The sequence below is a fragment of the Pinus tabuliformis genome, chromosome 9 (genome assembly GCF_031772625.1).
Source record: "Pinus tabuliformis cultivar Carrire ecotype Pingquan chromosome 9, CPIR1, whole genome shotgun sequence".
In the NCBI taxonomy this organism is placed as follows: domain Eukaryota; kingdom Viridiplantae; phylum Streptophyta; class Pinopsida; order Pinales; family Pinaceae; genus Pinus; species Pinus tabuliformis.
Window position 1 is genome coordinate 1,224,976,890 of NC_142307.1, and position 19,317 is coordinate 1,224,996,206.

Sequence of the window (19,317 nt, forward strand, 5' to 3'; positions counted from 1 at the left end):
TTCCTGCAAATTTTTCATGCTTACTACAAATTCTACACCATCAACACTTCTTAATTCCTATTTTCCCAAATTTCTAAGCTCGTATACTGCTCTCGAGAGAATTCCATATACAATTTGAAATGGAATCATTCATGTGCTTCTATTGGGTGAATTGTTGTAAGAAAACTCAACCTGAGCAAGTACTTGGTCCCATTATTTGGGATGCTCACTTACCAAACTCCTCAAGATATTTCCCAAGCTCTTATTTACCACCTCTCTCTGCTCATCTATCTTTGGATGGAAAGCTAAACTAAAATTCAAGTTAGTGTCTAGTTTCTTTCATAAGTTCCTCCAAAAATGGCCTACAAATCTTGTATATATCTCTGACACAATACTTCTAGGAAACCCATGAAATCTTATAATCTTTTAAAAAAATTGCCACACTGATTGTATTAGTAGTTTCCGTACAAGCAATAAAGTGTGACATCTTTGAAAACCTATCCACAACAACATAAATAGAATCATTACCTCGTTGTGTTTGGGGTAAACCCAAAACAAAATCCATGCTCACAGGGTCCTAAGGCTTTCTTGGAATCAACATTTGTTGACATAACCCTATATAATGACTTCTCCCTTTCCTTGATTCTGTATGAATATGGTTTCTCCAATGCCTTGGGCTTTCAAATTAGCTACTTTTGATTTTAGTAACAGGACTTGATCCTTGTACTATTGAGCCTCTTAAGTGACTACATATAATTTTTTTCATTAGATCCTCTTTATGTTTTTCAACTTCCATAAACTTCATTGTTTGAACTAGATAGGCCTCCCAGTTTCCTTGTCTTCTCAGGAGTTCAATTTATTTTTTATTTTCATCCAATATCTTCTTGTATTCTTGGAATTGATTCTCAGCAATAGATATTTTCATAATTACCTTTTCCAAGGCCTCAATTTTCAACATTCTTGCCCTAGTTTCCACTTTCTCTTTCTTTAGATTTTTCTCTTCTCTATTGTAGTCCTCTCTTAATATCTTAAATGATGAATAAGATTTATAGGCCTCGTTGTATATAATGTCATTCAGAGACTTAGAAAAACTATAGGTTTCGTGAAAAGGTATTTTGGACAAATCAAAGGTGATCTGAGTGGCCTCATAGTCTTCAGCAAAATGAACTTCCTTTCCCTTGGCCTTCAGGACTAACAAATTCAACATGTCTCCCTTGCAATCCAGGACACTAAGTAGTTGAGTGTTTGCCATCTTTCCAATCTCAATGAGTCAAAGGTATCTCTTCATTTTCTATTTATACTTCTTTGTTGTGCTTTCAAATTCTGCAATGAGGGATGATGGTTCCCCGCCAGTATGGATATCATAGGTGTCCATGGCATTTGAGGAAGTTAAGTTTGTTGATATGGGTTGCACTATAACTGGTGATCCTTTAGGAATCACAAGCATGCATGTTGGACCTATAGTAGTACCTACAATCACTCTCAGGGATTTATTAACACCCTTTTCACCATCATCATCATATTCTATATTTGTTATTTTGAACCTTTTGGAACTGGACTCTCACTCCTGGTCTATATCCATGTCATCAGTCTTTCTCCTCTTATTACCAGAAAATTGTGAAGATTGTGATTATGTTAGGGGGAGTACTTCCTTCACTTCTTCAAATTCATTGTGTTTGTTGCTTGTTCCAAAATAGATCTTGAATAGTGCCTATGCATACCTACGTCTTTGTCTTTATTTTGATTGTAAATTATGTCCAGAGGATCATATACCCATTCTACTCCCTAAGAAAAATGTAGTTCATTTAGCATCTTTTGTACTATTTCTTGAACCTTTCTAGTTCTACCTATGAATGGCCCAACTTCTTGTGGAAGGTGAAACGTTATTTCTTGCTTCCATGATGCAAATTGTAACTAATCACTAATGAACCTTTGTCTTATAAACTCCAGTGAAAATATCCAGGGCATAAGTAAACTTGGTAACAAGTATGGATTCTATTTTAAACCATAGACATTGATTACAGTGCAATCTTCTAGTAGATACCAATCTCCTATTTTCCATATTTCGATTATTTTTTTCATATCTTGGATGGCCCTAGGTAAAGGTTGTTCATGTACAACCTAGTAAAATATGGATACAAAATATCAGAGGTAATATGAAATTCCCATGTGATTTTAGGTTCTTCTCACAGAGGGTATCCACTCAATAGTGGTTAGTATGGTGTTGGAATAATCAGCTAGCCTTGGGGATAGGTTCTCCAGGGAACTGTAATTTTGATGCATGAAAAGGTAACTGATATAGGAGTAATACTTGAATGCAATAGTAGACCGGATGTTTCTGAAGTGATGGCGATAGAATTTGATAAGTATTAAGGGTAGTCAAACAATGAATAATTTGTGGTGTCAGGATGGCATGTGGATACTAGGAAACCTAACATGGTCTCATCAAGTTCAACATATTTGTCCATTCCTAGGATTTGAGTAAACATAGAGATAGTTATTTTAGCCTATTCAAAAAAATATACTATGGAATAAGGTGGAGGTCCTGTTGGAGCCAATACTCCTTCATATATGTGTTCTATCAATACCTTTATCCTTTGTTCCTTAGTGAATGCCTTCCAATGTCCTAGAAATGTGTCCTCCTCCGGTGTTTTTAGTCTAGTCCAATCTAGGAAGCATAGCATTGTTTCTAATTCTTTTGGAGTCACTGACGCTACCACCTTGGATCCTGTGGTAGAAGAAATAGTTACATAAATTGTAATGTGCAACAATCCAGGTGATAACATCAGGGAACTAATATACTTTAGGTACTATTTCCTTCACCAGGTTGCTCCTGAAAATATTTTCCAAATCTAATCCTTCCTGCATGTTTGAATAGATTTGATGAGTAGCAACATAGACGTCTTTAGAGTTGAGAATTGGATCATGAATTTCGACATGGTCATCAATGAGCTCTTCATCATATGGATTCTCCATTGCTGGAGAAGTCACTAAGGTTGGGTTGTGTGACATCCTAAATTCAGTTGTGTTGACTGGGGTTGACTTTCTACTATGGGAGGAAAAGTCAGGGGTTGATTGTTGATGTGACTGGAGGCTTTCTTTGAAATTATGCATGAGGCTTAGGTAAACTCAATGTTTCTAGTGAATTAAGTTGAGATGATGTTAGGTTTGGGTAGTTAACTTAGGAAAGATGTGGGTTATCACAGGTTAAGGAGAGTGAGTGTTTTATGTGGTGATGGCAATAATCTTAGTTTGACAAGTACCCTCTTGGCTTCCATAGTTGGGAACAGTGTGTGTGTTAATTTTTCTTAGGGCTATATTGTTATTTGCTTTGATAATTGCATTTATTCATTAACACATTACATTCACCCCATAACATCATAAAATTATTTAGATTTACATCATTATTGAGCAGCATATGAAATTATATGTAAATAACAATATCATCATCATCAATGCAGTGAAACATAAAGAAACAATATAAGAGAAACATTCACACATAGGGACACCAGGATTGGTCGGAGACCAAGGCAAAGCCCACTATAGGGAAAACCATTTCAAATTATCCTTATTATTAGATTGTCATCGAATGATTTAGCAAAATAAAGTACAATGATCCATATATTTATTCATACAACTATTCATCAAAAGCAACTACAACATCCATGAAATGAACCCAACAATGCTTATACTCAAAATCTTGATTCTGAAGCTTGTAATGAACTATCACTATCTTCGGTCAACTACCGAACACTGCGATCACTAAGCAAAATCTTTAGACAACTGAAATTCCATCATTTAGGTCCTGGTTGCATGGAGGAGGAGTCATGCGTGCTACTAGGAAGATTTCAGTCACTCTTTGGAGCCTTCAAGGAAGTGACTACAGTATGAAACTGAGATTATGAAACCCTAGATGTTGGTCACACGAAGGATGAGTTGTGCATGCAACTGGGATACTTCAGTCATGTGGATGATCCTAGTAGTGAGTGACTGCAATCAATATCTCTCTGTCTCGTGCCTGCGACTAAGGCCCAAAACCCTAAAACAGAAATGCGAGCTTCGAACCCTGCAATTTCATCTTTGAGTGAACTTGTTCCTCCGCGGACGAGCCTCAGACCTGTGTGAGCCAAAAACCAAGATAGAATAGTGTCTCATGATGATTTCCAAATGAGGTTGAGGTCAATTATATTTATATCCTTCCAAGGGTGTCCAATTTTCTTTAGGGCCGACCTTATCAAATATGCACATGTGGGATTTTCTTCATAACTACACTTTCCCTTATTTGATTTGAGTAATCTTTAGGTAGATTTTGGTCCCCTCGGAAAGAGGAATTCATGCAATAATTATCTCCATAAAATGAGTTGTATAAGGTGGAATTTTACCCTTTTTTCACAATTTAACACTCCCTCTCAACTAGCAAGAATTCCACCTACCAGTATATGTGTGTTGATCATCATATCATCTTGTCATGTCCATCTCTTCTCAACTCTATCTGTTGAAACATTCTTGAATCTAACAGAAGAAGAATCAGGGATAATTAGCTTTCACCCTCTATCTCATGGGGGAGTCACATATCTCAACCCCATATCAAGCAATAGGCTATCTAAACACATAGGGGAGCATATCTCAACCATCAAATCACGTCGGGGAGCTCATTCTCAACCCGGAACCACATAGGGGAGAAAATATCAACCCAATCCTATTGCCTTCTGATCTTGTTGTCATTCTATATTTTTTAGGTTGAGGGAGTAAACACTTAGGATAGCATCCAAACCACTTTGAAAGCTGGGATCTAGCCCTGCCAGCTTCAGAGAGGGATCTCTCTGTAAAATCTAGCTTTGTTTTAGTGTAATTTTTAGGCTAGTTATGATTGTACTAATTGTTTTGTTTGAATGGTTTCGTTGATTTAATGGCTATAATTCCATTGGGTTATGGAGTCTAAAGATTTAACTGGATTTGGCATCAACTTTTAGAGGAGCTTCACAAGGCAAGCTAGGTTGTAATATTTAGATCTTTTCATAAATTAAATGGATTGTGAAATAGAAGAAATGTAAGACTCGGTAGAAATTAAGGAGCAATTAAGAATTCCTTTATTTGACTTCAGTGGAAGACATGAAAATTACTAACAGTGAGAATAGGGTGCTCTAAATAACAAATCCCATTCATCATAGTTTCTATTAAGTAACTAAGATTTCAGAATAACAGAGAAAGAAAAATAGTGTTTAAACAAATAAACTGAAGAAACACATCACCATTTGGTACACCACATGAAACTTGTGAAAATGTTCCTGTATTATTGATGCTCCAATGCTTTGAAAAATTGCAATATGCAGAGGAAATTACATTCAGAAATCAACCCTTAATACTTCAAACAGTGAAGTATTTATACTAAATAATTACAAAAACGTTTTCAAAATTGACAGTGTATTATTAGCCTAATTACAAACAATAAGATTTATCTCTAGCAGAAAAATAGGCCACGTAGATAGTTGGAAGGAAAGGTGGCTCTGTTTTGGTGGATTCGGTTGTTGAGTCAACCTGAAACTGTGTTGCGTTGATGTGTTGACTGTTGTGCTGGCTGATGTGCTGGCCATTGTCTTATTGCATCTGAATTACCTTTTTAATCCAGTAAATCACAAAGTTCTTCCCATCTCTTTTCATCTGGTATGGTCAATTTAATTACCCTCCAGTAAATTTCATCAACCTCTGTGTATTTTGCAAAAGTTGGCTTCACTGTAAAAACATGTTTTACCTCATTCTGTATGTAGAAATCATTTGCCATGGTTTCTAAAAATGCTTTTGTTGTCATACTGCCCTTTATCCCACTGAAATTGACATTGCTTCTAGCCATTTCTTTCATTTTCAAAACATAGTCTTCCTAAGTGATTAATTTGTCATTTATCACATAAATGTTGGGCAGTCCTTTCTGGATTAATGCTTCAATTCTGTTGCAGAACCTGTTTACTCCCAACTCTAATGTTTCACATCTTTCCTCCAATTGATCAATAAGGTTCCTTTTGGTCAAAACTTTTTTGACTTCTAAAATATTGGCAGTTTTGTCACTAATTCCGAATTCTTCAAGTTCATATTTTGACTTAGAATTCAGGAATCTGATAATGTTGGAGGCTTTTGTGGGCATTTCTCCAAGCTTATCCCTTCCCTGAGCAATCGTTTCTATGGATTTTTCTATCAATTCTTTCTTTTCAAAGATGATTTTGATATATGGCCAAATCTCGTTCATAGAGTCTAGAATACCCATCCAAATGGTTTCCTTGGCTTGGACCAAGGTCTAACGAATTGAGGTATCCCTTTCTATCTTTTGAAACTTCTCTAATAGTCTCTATGATTTCTTCATTTCAGTAATACGAGAAGATTCAACTTTGGCTTTCTGTACTTCTAAAGCTTTGAGTTGCCCCTACAATGTCTTGATCTCTTCTAACTAGATTGACATGTTCTCCAGTGTCTTTGTCACTTGTTTATCACTTGCAGTGTGAGTGGAAGAAGTAGCTACAGTGGTCATTCCTATTGCTGGAAGCTGAGAAATGGATATGGCATCCAGGGGAACAATGGACGTCTTCTGAATTTGTTCTTTCTCCTTTATCATCTTCTCCATTTCTCCCTCCATCTGTCTAATATGTATGTTCTTCTCTATAATTAGCTTCATCATGTTAGCCTTTAGTGCCTCATTTTCTTCAATGTCCTTGGTTAAGGGGTCTTTTGTAGCTAGCAGCTTAAGCTACTTTTTTAATGTTGCAATGTCCAAATTCTTTTTCTTGATAATATCCTCTACAACATTGACATCTTTAGGCTCATATCCTATCTTGATTATCAAATCTTCTAAAGACTTGATCATGTTATCCTTTGCTAAGGAGGATACTTTTTCCATTTTTAACTGAGACTGAAAATTGGCAAATGAAACCTACAACTTGGACAATGACATATCAATGTTAGTTAATGTAGAAGATATCATCTCACTAGTTTGCTTATGCATCTCCATTTGGTCAATGGGATGCATGTCTTTGGTGTTGAACTTAAATGTAGTTCTCTTGTAGTCTGCTCATGTTTTTGGATGTGGAATTTGGGCCTCAAGAAAGGCCATATGCATCTTGCCATGCTCTGTGTCAAAAACTGATAACAATCTACTCTGTGGGATGGAGGTCTGCTTCCAAAACTGATTAAACGTATTGTTTTTGAGAATCTCATTCTTAAGCTTAATCTCTATGTACCTATCAAAGACTGTCCTTTCCTTCTCTTCTTGGACATTCTGTGAATCTAGATTTGTTTCCTTTTGACCTCGTGATGATGAAGGTCCAGTAGAAGATGTTACAAATTCGCTACTTGTAGGTGGTGAGTCTGTAATTATGATGGAAACTTGCTCTTCTGTTTCTTTGTCCACATCTTTCCTAGGAGTCAATTTTTCCCTTTTCCTGTAACTGATCCTGAACTCTTTGGTTTCACTTCCTGTTGTTGATGATGATCCTTCCTCTCTTTGTATTTTACTAGTTTTCTCCAGAGAAGTGGGAGTCTGCAAACTGGAAGTAGAAAATAGTTGTTCTTCAGCTTCTTGCAAAGTGTTCTCTGTCCATTCCAACTGATTTTCATACTTTCTATTTCAAGCCTTGAAGTATGGATGTAGAGAATACTTTTATTTTCTAATCTGAGCTTTGAAATAATTCCACAAGAGTCATAAGACCATGTAAAACTCAGGTTGAACTTCATCTCTTTAAGAAGTTTGTCTGCTTCTTCACCTGTTGTCTCGGTATTGCATATAAATGGGCCCACGTGTGTCTTAATGCGAAATTGTGATTTCTTTTTAGCTACCACAATGAATTTCATCAAAATTTAACATCTGTCTGATGTATTCCAGGGAAAAAATCCTGACGGGGAGATATTTATGGAGTTTGTATGGTGCCAATTCTCAACCATAAACCCGGATTTCTATATAGTTTTGGTATAAATACCAATCTCCAGTCTTGGCCTGATCTGTTAGATGTAGAATCCTTTTGATATCTTCACTAATTTTGGGTTGTATGGAATTGTTAAGGATGTTCATGGCTGGGTGAACAAATTCCTCAATAAACTTCTTGTAAGAAAATTCTTGTTGCTCTTTCATGACCAATGAGGTTCAAAAGATCACTAACTGTTGGTTTCCTGCACCATCAAGCTTTTGCATTACAAAATTGAACTTATCTGCTTGATAATAAAGGAACATGTAGATTAAAATGGAGGTGTAATTAAACACCTATTCTGTGGGAAATTTTAGGAATTTCTTATGAATGCTATCAGCCAATAATTGATTGAAATTGAATACAATGGTTCGCTTATTGTATGTGGAAAATATGGAGGGAAACCTAAAATGGGCTCATCCACCCATTGATCAGAATATTAACCCAAAATATAGGAAATTGTGGATATAATTTGTTTAGCTTAATCAGGGAAGATGGAGGAAGGGTATGGAGGATTATTCTTAGGTAACAGGGCATTCTCAGGCAAGAATATCTTAAAGATTTTGGCTTTGGTAGCGAAATCCAGCTTCTGATAAAGCTGGGTGAGGGCTTCTAAGGATAAAGGAGCATTATTTTCCACAGGGGGAGCTAGCGTTATTTGTTTTATAAACTAGGAAGTAATGGTAAAGAGAATGTCACTGGATGGGGCCATGATAGCTCTTTCGGTAGGGACATAACAAGCCTGGCTTTTTCTGGTGAATTTAGGGGCTTGGAAAGTTAAGGGGAAGATATAATGGGGAATATTGGACTCCAAGAGCCCTGTTAGAGCCTAGATCTACCTCAGGCTGAAAAGACAAGGTTCTAGGTCCACATCAAACCACGCTCAGCCTCGTAGCTAGCCCTACAAGGACAGGAGAGGGCTCTATCCGGGTCAATCTCAGCGAAAGATAATCGATGGGGCTTGAGATGACTGTAATAAAGGCTAATCTTAGGCTAGGTATGAAGTGCAAGGATTAGATTTGAATTTTTGGGGGTTTTGTGCTGGAAATAGGGAAAGGCAAATTGGGCTCGGGGATGAGGCACAGTTTCTGCAGAGTTCTGATTGGGGCAAGGAAGGCAATCGTTTTGATGCTTTAAAGTGAGTGAATGGATAGATCAGACTGGTGAGGAGCTAAGGAAAGCAAGAGAGTCTCAAGAATTCTCCTTAAACAGATGAAAACATGGAAATTTAAACAAATTCAAAGGCAGAGCATAGCAGTTAATGGATTCTACCTTAATCACTCATTTGTTCAAATTCAGAAGAAGAGACAGGAAAATGATACACATAACACTAATGAACTTAAAATTACTTAGAGAAGAACACCATCAAAAAATAAAGCCACATGGATCCCAAATAGTTCTGCAAAACCCTGGTCTTTCCTTAGCCAAAAATGCAAAGATAGAATGTACAATGATATGCCAAAGCAATCCCTAGTGTCCAACCCTGAAAATGACTTAGTAATTACATGATATAGACTAGCCCAACCCATTCCCTTGCCTCTAGGGGTCGAGATCATCATTCTAGGAGCTGTTTCAACCAATTCTAAACAAAGCACTAAAATCTAGGCAATCAAAGCAACTTGCCTCTATAAGGTAGGAAATTGATTCATTCATTAAATTTTCACTTTTTAGTGAATGAATCCTCTAGAACAAGTAAATAAGTGCCAAAATTACATCATTTTTATCCAATTACATCAAGATATATCAAAAATTACATCAAAAATCAAAACTAGTCAAACTGGCCGAATTTCTGAGTTGGAAGGTGAAAAATTGAGCAAAAATCCTCTATGCGCCACGCCAAATCCTCTATGTGTCACGCCACTTTGAGGCTGAGTTTGAGGCACGTCCTAAAGTCCAAATTGATCATGAGATAGCTCATTGGAAAGCCCTGCCTGTATACTTTCCAACCAAGTGGAATTTTTCAATTTGGATGTCATTTGTTCCTCCAAAACTGCAATCTCCCAGGACTGCTTCCTGTGTGTCGAAATAAGGGCAGAGAGGTCATTTTGTGAGTGTTTTTGACCTCCTGAGCACTCAAAAGTTGCCCAAAATTCTTGGCCATGCACCAGAAACAATAATTTATCATGAAAAATCCAGAAATGCAAAGTTTTTTGGATTTTGAGCTCCCTAGCAAAAGCAAGCGCCACGTGGCGCGGCACATAGGGAGAAAAACACTGTGTTAAAAATTTCTGTGTGTAGCACCTCTTTGTAGACCAGTTTTGAGGACCTTCTGGGTGTCCAAATTGGGAATAGGATAGCTATTTGGAAAGGTATTTGAGTCTAATTTCCAAAACAGCTTGAATTTTTCAATTTGGAGTTTATTTTCTCTGTCAAAAGTCAAATCTCCCAAGACTGGTAAAAATGTGCCAAATGAGGCTGCCTAAAGGAAGAGTGTTGGAAGCACTTTCTCAACTCCAAATTGATCTCATGATAGCTCATTAGGAAGCTCTTTGTGTCTAGTTATCCTTTGACTCATCAACTAAGTCATTTGGTCAACCAAGCTAGGAGAAAACTTGCTTTTCCCAAGGTCACTTCAGAGGTGCATCAATTCTCCCGAGGCAATTGTATCTTTGACATTTCTCTAAAACCATGACACCTGTGTAAAAAGTGAAGGAGGTTTTTCTTCCTGGGTCATTGAAGGACAAAAACCTCTTTCACCTTTTCCAAATTCATCCTTTCTAGCTTAGAAACACAATTTGAAGAAAAACCACCCCTTTTGTGTGATGAATGGCTAGCTCCTTGGAATGACTTCTCGACAAATGATGGAGATCTGATGTTTGATGATATGAATTGAGCTCATACCTTATGATATCCCTTACACCTCCTCTACTCAGATATCTTTGATCCCATAGCCAACCCTAGCTCAGTGGAAGAGGAAATTAGGGTTTGGGGATTTATGGTTAGGATTCTGGGGTTTTACATTGGGAAATTTTGTGAAAGGGAATTTGGGATATGGGATGGGGTCTTAGTAATTTTAGGGGGGTAGGGAAAAACTAAATCAGGACAAAAGGAATAAGGGAGACAAGAGAATGATGGAAAAAGAAAACTTGGTGGCAAATAGTTGATAAAACCCTAGGCAGCCATTTTTATATGAGAACTTTGACATGGTAGGGTTTAGACCATCACCATTGATCAATTGCCATATCATAGGAAAAATTTGAATGAAATGCAATGATTGAGGCTCTACCTGGAAAATCTGTGCGAATTATTGGCAATTTGGAGGAATTTTGAGCAATTTCGGGCCTTTAAGTGTATGTGTCGCGCCTCCCCAGTGTGTCGCGCCAGTGTTGTTTTACACTGCGAAATGTGGCCCAATGCGCCGCGCCTGGTGGGTATGTCGTGCCTCCTTCCCAGTGCGCCGCGCTGGCCAAGCTTCTTCTAAATTCACCTAAATTGCGCACTAACTCACCAAAATCGTTTTTTCTTGCTTCTCTTTGCTCTTGGAATATGAATGAACCTCAAACACTTGGATAGATGTTTTATACATGAAGCCTTTAAATTCATTTTGCCTAAACCCACTTTCATAATGTTGTAGACTTTGGCACTTTCACATCACTCTGTTTTTTACTTCCACTTTGATTTCTAGCTGAATGATGAACCTCTGTCTATTTTTGCAGGGATAGCTGGCATTGGACTTGGCAAAGGTGACCAGGGTTGTGCCTGAAGGACTTTACAACTGAAACAACTTTGAAAATCACATGATATTTATTACAAAAGACAAAATTTGATGATTTTTCTTCAAAACAGAGTTTTGAAGAAAAGTCATGATCGAGCATCATTACGATGAAAATTCTGAAATGAAAACTTTTGGAGACATCCTCATGGCCTGCTGGCATTATTTGACATTCTGAAGACCAAACCCTAGACCTAATGACTGAAATGACTCTTTGCTGACCACGAGACCAAACAAGACTGTACATGACTATAAAATTGACTTTGATGAGCAGACACAGACCAGCAGGTACATGACATGAGGGAGATGAGTGACAAGACCCTTCCGTCAAAAAATCGATGCTCCTAATGGAATGCAAATGATCGAGCTAAATGAGACACCTAAAATGAAATGCAACAAAAGAGGTTTTGATCTCTGACGGAGGGCTGAACAGACCAACTCTAACAAGCCCAATTTCATTAGTTTTATCTACATGCTTGTCTTCCAACCAACAGTATAACTCTAAAATGTCACAGTCACATTGGGTTTCGTTAATCCGATAATCCATATTAGCTAAAGGGATGTGATCTAAATCTATGGAGGGGGGATCAAGGGATTAACGGTTTTATCTTGAGTTTTTCTCTTGGGAGGCATGATTGTATTAGTGAAAGATAAAAGAAATTGGCAGAAGAGATTACCGGGAAAGAGTTGGGGTAATGAATTGTCAGGGGAAGGAAACAAAGGGTGTCAATTTCGATCTGTTTCTAGTTAAGGAAATTCTCTGAGAATGGTCATTGTATAAAAACTCTCAATTATAGAGAATTAGCAGTGAAAGGGAGGAAAGTGATGGTTTCAAAAAAATTTTAAAATGTTGTGAAAGTCCCGTTGGAAATGGTGCGGGACCATTAAGTTCAAACAGTTACCTGAGAATTGTGAATTTAATGTTGAATGGTTATTTTTTCCACGAGAGCATTTAATTGATTAATGGCTAGGTGATGTGGCAAGAGGTGAGTGGTGTAGGTGTTGTGGTGGGGACACAGTAAAGCGGGCGAAGGAAAGGCGGTTTCGAAGGGGTTAACGGGTGGTAAGTAGTTTCGGTCGGGGGGGTGCGAACTACAGAGAGGGTACCACATAAGGATGGGGCTCAGTGGGAGAAGCAACCTTTTTAGACCCCCCGGCAGTAAAGGTAGGATGGAGAGGGGAGCGAAAAGAAAAATATAACCGTGGATCATCAAGGGGAGAGGATCTCGACGCTCTGACAACGTTGTTGATTAACCGTATATGAAAAAAAGAGATTTGTCCATATGTGCCCTTCCTTTTTGTATTTTGGACTTGGGATAAAGGTTAAGAATAAAACATGTAAAAGTACTTTATCCCATCATGCCCCTTTTCCCTTTTTAAATGATATTAAAATTTAGGATAAAATGGCATAGGCATATATTTATGAAATCAATTAATTTACCTACCTATAACTAAACTAACATTTTATTCCTCTAAGGGGTGCACTTGGACTAGAAAACCCACATGATTTTCTTTTATAAAAAATGAAAGACTATGTAACCTATCCCTTATTTCTCCTATTGATTCAGATTAAACAGTTGAATCAATATCATTTTCCACCTAACTACTGATTTACCAATATTAGACTATTTGGCAAATCTTATTCTCTAACCTAATTTACAAAAATTTAAACAAGTTTAACCATGGTTACAATGTATGATTAAATAAATAGCTAGTCATTGTGGCATTTTAAACAAGCTGGACACAACCTTTATTTAACAATGATGAAGAAAACTAACTATCAATAGTGGCATTTATACTTGCAACATTTTCAGTATTATTTCCTTTTGTTTTTTTCTTTTGATGGGGTTCTATTTTTCATTCTTTTTTCAATATTTTTGTTTTTCCTTTTTTTTTATCCCTCTTTTCATTTTTTATTCTATTTTTCTTTTATTTGGAAATCACGGGCATATTGACAATTATTTACAATATAAGATTCTTGGGATACAATACTCAAATACCTGGACATCCTATAAATTATATGACCCTAACAGTGGCTCCAGTTGGGGATGGCACTTTCCCTGTGAGGTGCCAAGAGCATTTGATTAGTAGCCTTGAGTGTTTTATTTCAGCAATATTCACACTTGATTTCTTTTGTTGTATTACTTATGGTAACATATCAATGGAAGCTTATGACCTTCTCTGTTGGCTTCAACTTTTGTTAATAGGTCACCTAATCAAAATAATAAAGACAATGATATTTACAATGATTAATGTTGGAAAAATTTCTATTGCTCAGAGAAATAGTGCTTCAGCATTCTTCCATTCATAGGTCCACTAGACATTTTTGTCCCATCTAAATGTTTGAGAAAAAATGCATTGTGTCATCTAAAAGCATAAATGACATAAGGCCATGTCCATAGATTGTCAAATTTTCCATGCTTTCCTTTATCCTCTCTTCTCGAATCCCACTTTAAAACTCTATCACCCAAAGTGAAATCATCTGCTTTAGTTCTTCTATCAAAGACCTTTTTGATATTTTCCTCAATGACCTGAGCCTTATTATAGACTTCTTCCCTGGATTGCTACAATTGGATTGTCTTATTAATTCTCCTTTCGATTTCATTTGGCTCAACCTACAATTCCTAGATTATCTTCATAACTGGAACTCCCAAAGAGGATGGAAAAACAACATCCATTACATAAACCAATTGGTATGGTGACATGCCAATTGATTTCTTTGTTATGAGCCTATCAGCCTAAAGTGCATTTATCAACTTGTTGTGCCATGACTTTTTGTTCTCTTATAACAACTTCTTAATAATGTTTACCAGAATTTTATTTGAAGATTCAGCCAACCCATTACCCTATGGGTAATAAGCAGTTGAATGTCCCAAAGTAATATGGTATTTGTTGTAGAAATCTATCATTTTCGTAGATTTGAAAGTTTTAGCATTGTCTGTAATGAGCTTGTTTGGACAGCCAAATCTAGACAGGATATTTATTTCTAGAAATTTGATAATAACAACATCTGTGGCTAGTCTGGAAGGTGTGGCACCAATCCATTTGGTGAAGTAGTCAGTAGTGGTGAGGATCAATTTATGTTGGGTAGAGGAGGGTGGATGGATTTCTCCAATGAAATCCAATCCCCATTATTGGAAAGGACTTTCAACATATATGGGCTTCAAACATAGAGGCAATAACTTTCTTTTCCCCTCAAATATTTGGCATTTATAGCAAGAAGTTACCTTCTTATGAACATCAGGGAAAATGGTAGGCCAGTAAAAACCAGCTCTGAGGATCTTATTAATAGTGGTTTTCCAGTATAGATGTCCACCGCAATTGCCTTCATGGAATTCCTGCATTTTTATTTTTGCATCATATTTCAATAGACATTTTAGTAGAATACCACCAGCGTCTTTCCAATATAAAACATTATCTATGATGCAAAATTTTACTGCTTTTAACTTTAGAAACCTAGCCTTTATCTTAGTTAAATTGGGAGGAGCATTGAAATTGAATAAAACAAAAATGAGGTCTTCATACTATGTTGAGGTCATAAAAGCCTCATCTAATTGTGGAGTCGCATGTTCCTCTTGATCATCTAATGCAACTACAAAGTTGATATCCAATGCATTAAAGTTAGATTCAACCATCAATTTGGCTAATCCTTGTCCTTTGATCAACTTGGTTGACTTGATTTCCATGTCATACTCAAGAATGATGGCAATCCATTTGCCTATTTTACCATCTTGTCCATTTTGTGTTAAAATATCCTTAACTACATCATTTGGTACATAGGAAATTATGTGAGAATGGATACTATACACTCTGAAATCTTTAATTTCTTTGATCAATGCAAAGGCATGTTTTTCCATTATATTATATTTGAGTGCAGCATCCCTTAAAGCCTTGTTAAAGATAGCAATGGGTTGTTCAAATCCATCATCGTTTTCTGTAAAAGGACGGTTGCAACAGTGTGTTCAAAAGTGAATGATAAGATTATAAAATCCTTAGTGAAATCTGGATTAATTAGGACTAGTGCTTTTGTCAATGCTTGTTTAACTTGGTCAAATGATTGTCTATCTTCGATGTTCCATCTGATTTCTGAATCTCTTTTTAGCATATTTTTTATGTTTCTGAGAAGTTCTGCAAGGTTAGGGATAAATATTCTTAAGAAGTTTACTCTACCAATAAATTATTAAAGTTCTTTAATGTTTTTAGGATGATTGATTTTCATAATAGCTTCAATCCTTTTGGAATCAATTTTAATACCTTCCTTAGATACGATATAACCAAGAAGTTTTCCTTCTTCAAGGCCAAACAATGTTTTCTTAGGATTTAGTGAAATCCCAAACCTTCTATATTTCTCAAATGCTCTTCTCAGATGTAACAAAAGTTCTTGATTAGTTTTAGAATAAAAAGTGATGTCATCTAGATAGATTGCTATAAACTTGCCAATTTAATCAGTAAGAGAAGTATCCATTACTCTTTGAAATGTGGTTCCAACATTCATTAACGCAAAGGGCAGCTTCACATAAATGAAGGTACCTCATGAAGTAGTAAAGGTTGTTTTATCTTGATCATCAGGGTGAACTAAAACTTGATTATAACCTGAAAAACCATCTAATAAAGAAATCCTATAAGACCCAACTACCTTCTGCAGCATATGATCCATTTTTGGTAAACGGTAGTGGTCTTTTAGGGAAACTTTGTTAAGGTTTCTAAAATCTATGCACAATCTAATTTCACTTGTTTTCTTCCTAGTTGGCACAATATTGGAAACTCATTTAGAGTACCTAAGAGGAACTATGATTTTAGATTCATATATTCTTTTAATTTATTTCTCAATTAAAGGCATCAGTACTAGATTTATTCTTCGAAGATTTTGTTTAAATGGTTTCTGATCCTCTTTAATTGGAATTTTGTGTTGTATAATATTTTTATCATATGTTTTAACATCTTCATAGCTCTAGACAAAAACATCACTGAACTCCTTGAATAAAGCAATGTACTTTTTGTTTTCAGAAATTGGGAGTGACTTAGACAGTTCTATGATTTTGGGGTCTTTTTCACTACCTATGTTACAGTCTTCTACTGCTACTCCTATGGGTTCAATCTTAGGCTTCTTAGCCACATCATTGAAATCAAATAATTCTTCTAGTGCAACTAGACCTCTAGGTAAAACATTATCCTTTAGCTGAAGTGTTTCAAACTCTTCTTTTTCTGGGTCTATTTCAAGCAATTCTAATTTATTTCCAACTTTATCTATGGGTATATTTACATATAAGTTTTCTAACTTCCTTTCTAGATTATAATGTACAACTTTCTGATTTTCTAATTCAGATTCAAAATCTATACTATCATCTTGAAATTCATCCGTAGATTTCAAAAAACTTTCAATCTATTTATCATTGCCAAACACCTGCCAATGCTAGATATTATTTGGTACATCTGGTTGATGTTTCACTTCCAATGTATATTCTCGATTAGGGTAAGGCATTTTACAGGATCTAGGTGAAAAATCTAGACTATTTGGAATGATATTTTGTTTTCTAGGAATTGCAGAAAGGTCATATTCAAGAAAAATCTCTAGAAAATCAAGCACAACATTTCTATATGCTCTCATTCTAGGGTGTTTAGCTAAATACTCTCCTTTAATTTGTTTTATAATTAACTCAGCATCCCCTTGAATGGATATTCTCTTGGCACCTAATTTTTTCAATAACTGCAATCCTAATATAAGGACTTCATACTCTGCTATGTTATTGGTACATTGGAAATTGAGCTTGTATGAGTGACCCTTAGCATGATTGTTTCTTGTGTTTACCACCCATATTCCTGCTTTGGAACCATCTTTGCTACAAGAGCCATCAAAGCTCATGTTATGAAGAGGTTCAAGAGGAGTATTTGGTTCTATTGTTTGTGTTTGGTTTGGATCTATTTCAAAAGTCTCAATTTTGTATTTGATCACCTTAGTGTTGATGTATCCATCAATATAAAGAATGAAAGGGTCTAAATCTGAGTGGATAGTAAAGAGGATAGTTGTGAGGCTTGTCTTGACTACTCACCATGAATTTCATCAAAGTTTCCCTATATAATCTTCTTTTCTGCCCAAAGATTGATATGGTGGCAAAGGTCATATCCATCTATAGGGTTCCTTGTAATTTTGTTCACCATGAGCATGAGAACAACATGCCATACTTAGAGGAAATATCTGCAACCACTATATCCATTACTAGAATTTTGGCAAGGGATTTAAGCTAAAGTAACACATAGGTCTTTGTGTTGGGTTGTGTTATATTCTTTCCACGTAGTTAATAGGGGGTTTGAAGGGCACCCGTAACCCCACTTTATGGGGTCCGGGGCAGCGCCCTGGAAAATTTTGGTTTTGGACCATATGTTAGGTTGGGCGGACCCACCTATGGTTTTGTGCATGATTTTCGCACATGTGTTTTTTTGGACGCGATGGTTTTCGGTCCGTGGTATTGGACGCGATGGTTTTCGGTCCATGGTATTGGATGCTTCGGCATGTATAAATATGTATTATAACATTGAAAGGAATATAATGAAAAATCAAGCTGGTAGTCCCGGTTTTGGGATCCACGGAAAAATCTCTGTGCATATGTGTTTTATGGGTTATGCTCTCGCATTGTTTATTTTCTTTGTTTAAGAATTCGTATGCAGGTAATTTATGTACAGGGTTAAAACCTACATTTGGTATCAGAGCTGTTTTTGGCTTCAAGGGGACGCCTTTGTTGCTGAGGGTTTCGCTCGGGCCTGTGGTAGACCCTGTTCAGTGGGAGATCTGCGAGATCGATTCTGGTGGTGAAAGAAGATGGAAAGCAGTGAAAGATAGAGATTGAGAAGTTCAATGGTCAGAATTTTGAGTTGTGGAAACTCAAGATGGAGGATCTGTTGGTGGATAAAGATCAGTGGATCGCGGTAGATCCGGGTACTAAACCATTTGGAGTGACCGATGAAGAATGGAAGAAGTTGGATCGAAGGCAAAGAGCACAATACGATTGTGTGTCTCGGATTCAGTATTGTTGAATGTATCAGGGGAAGCTACGGCAAAGGCTTTGTGGTTCAAGTTAGGGACTTTGTACCAATCTAAGTCTCTGGTGAATAAACTGTTCCTGCAGAAAAAGCTGTATAACCTGAGGATGAAAGATGGAGATGGTGACAGAGCATCTGAATGCATTTAATATTGTGGTAAGTCAGTTATTATCTGTTGATATTAAAATTTCAGATGAAGATAAGTGCATTAGTCTGTTTGTGTTCTCTACAGATTCGTGGGATAGTTTGGTTATTGCAATAGGTAGCAATGCAATGCTTTGCAGTTTGATGAAATAGTCTTAGCCTTGCTGATGGAGGAGATGAGACGGAAAAATATGGACAACCAGAATGGTGTGATGCCTTGTCTATACGAGGATGGTCCCAGACACAGAAACAAAAATAAGTCATCGAGTGGGAGATCTATCTAGAGGGAGATCTAAATTCTCCAGGAAAACCTACAAAGGTGGTGTGCTGGAATTGCGGAAAGGAAGGGCACTTCAGAAGGATTGTAAATCTAAAGCTCCTGATAAGGAAAGGGATTGATGATGCTCCTTCTACAGAGGTGAAACCACCTCAGAATGAAGGTGGGGATGTGTACTTGCTTCTTCAAGTACACATGTAGATCATGAGGCATGGTTGATT

At 36.7% G+C, this 19,317-nt stretch overlaps 1 protein-coding gene across 1 annotated transcript in view; it reads left to right on the plus strand.

The window, feature by feature from the left end:
* The window catches only part of RUS5 (root UVB sensitive protein (Protein of unknown function, DUF647)), a 236,285-nt gene that overhangs the window by 14,207 nt on the left and 202,761 nt on the right, over window positions 1-19,317 (plus strand). The gene's annotated exons all lie outside the window — the stretch shown is intronic.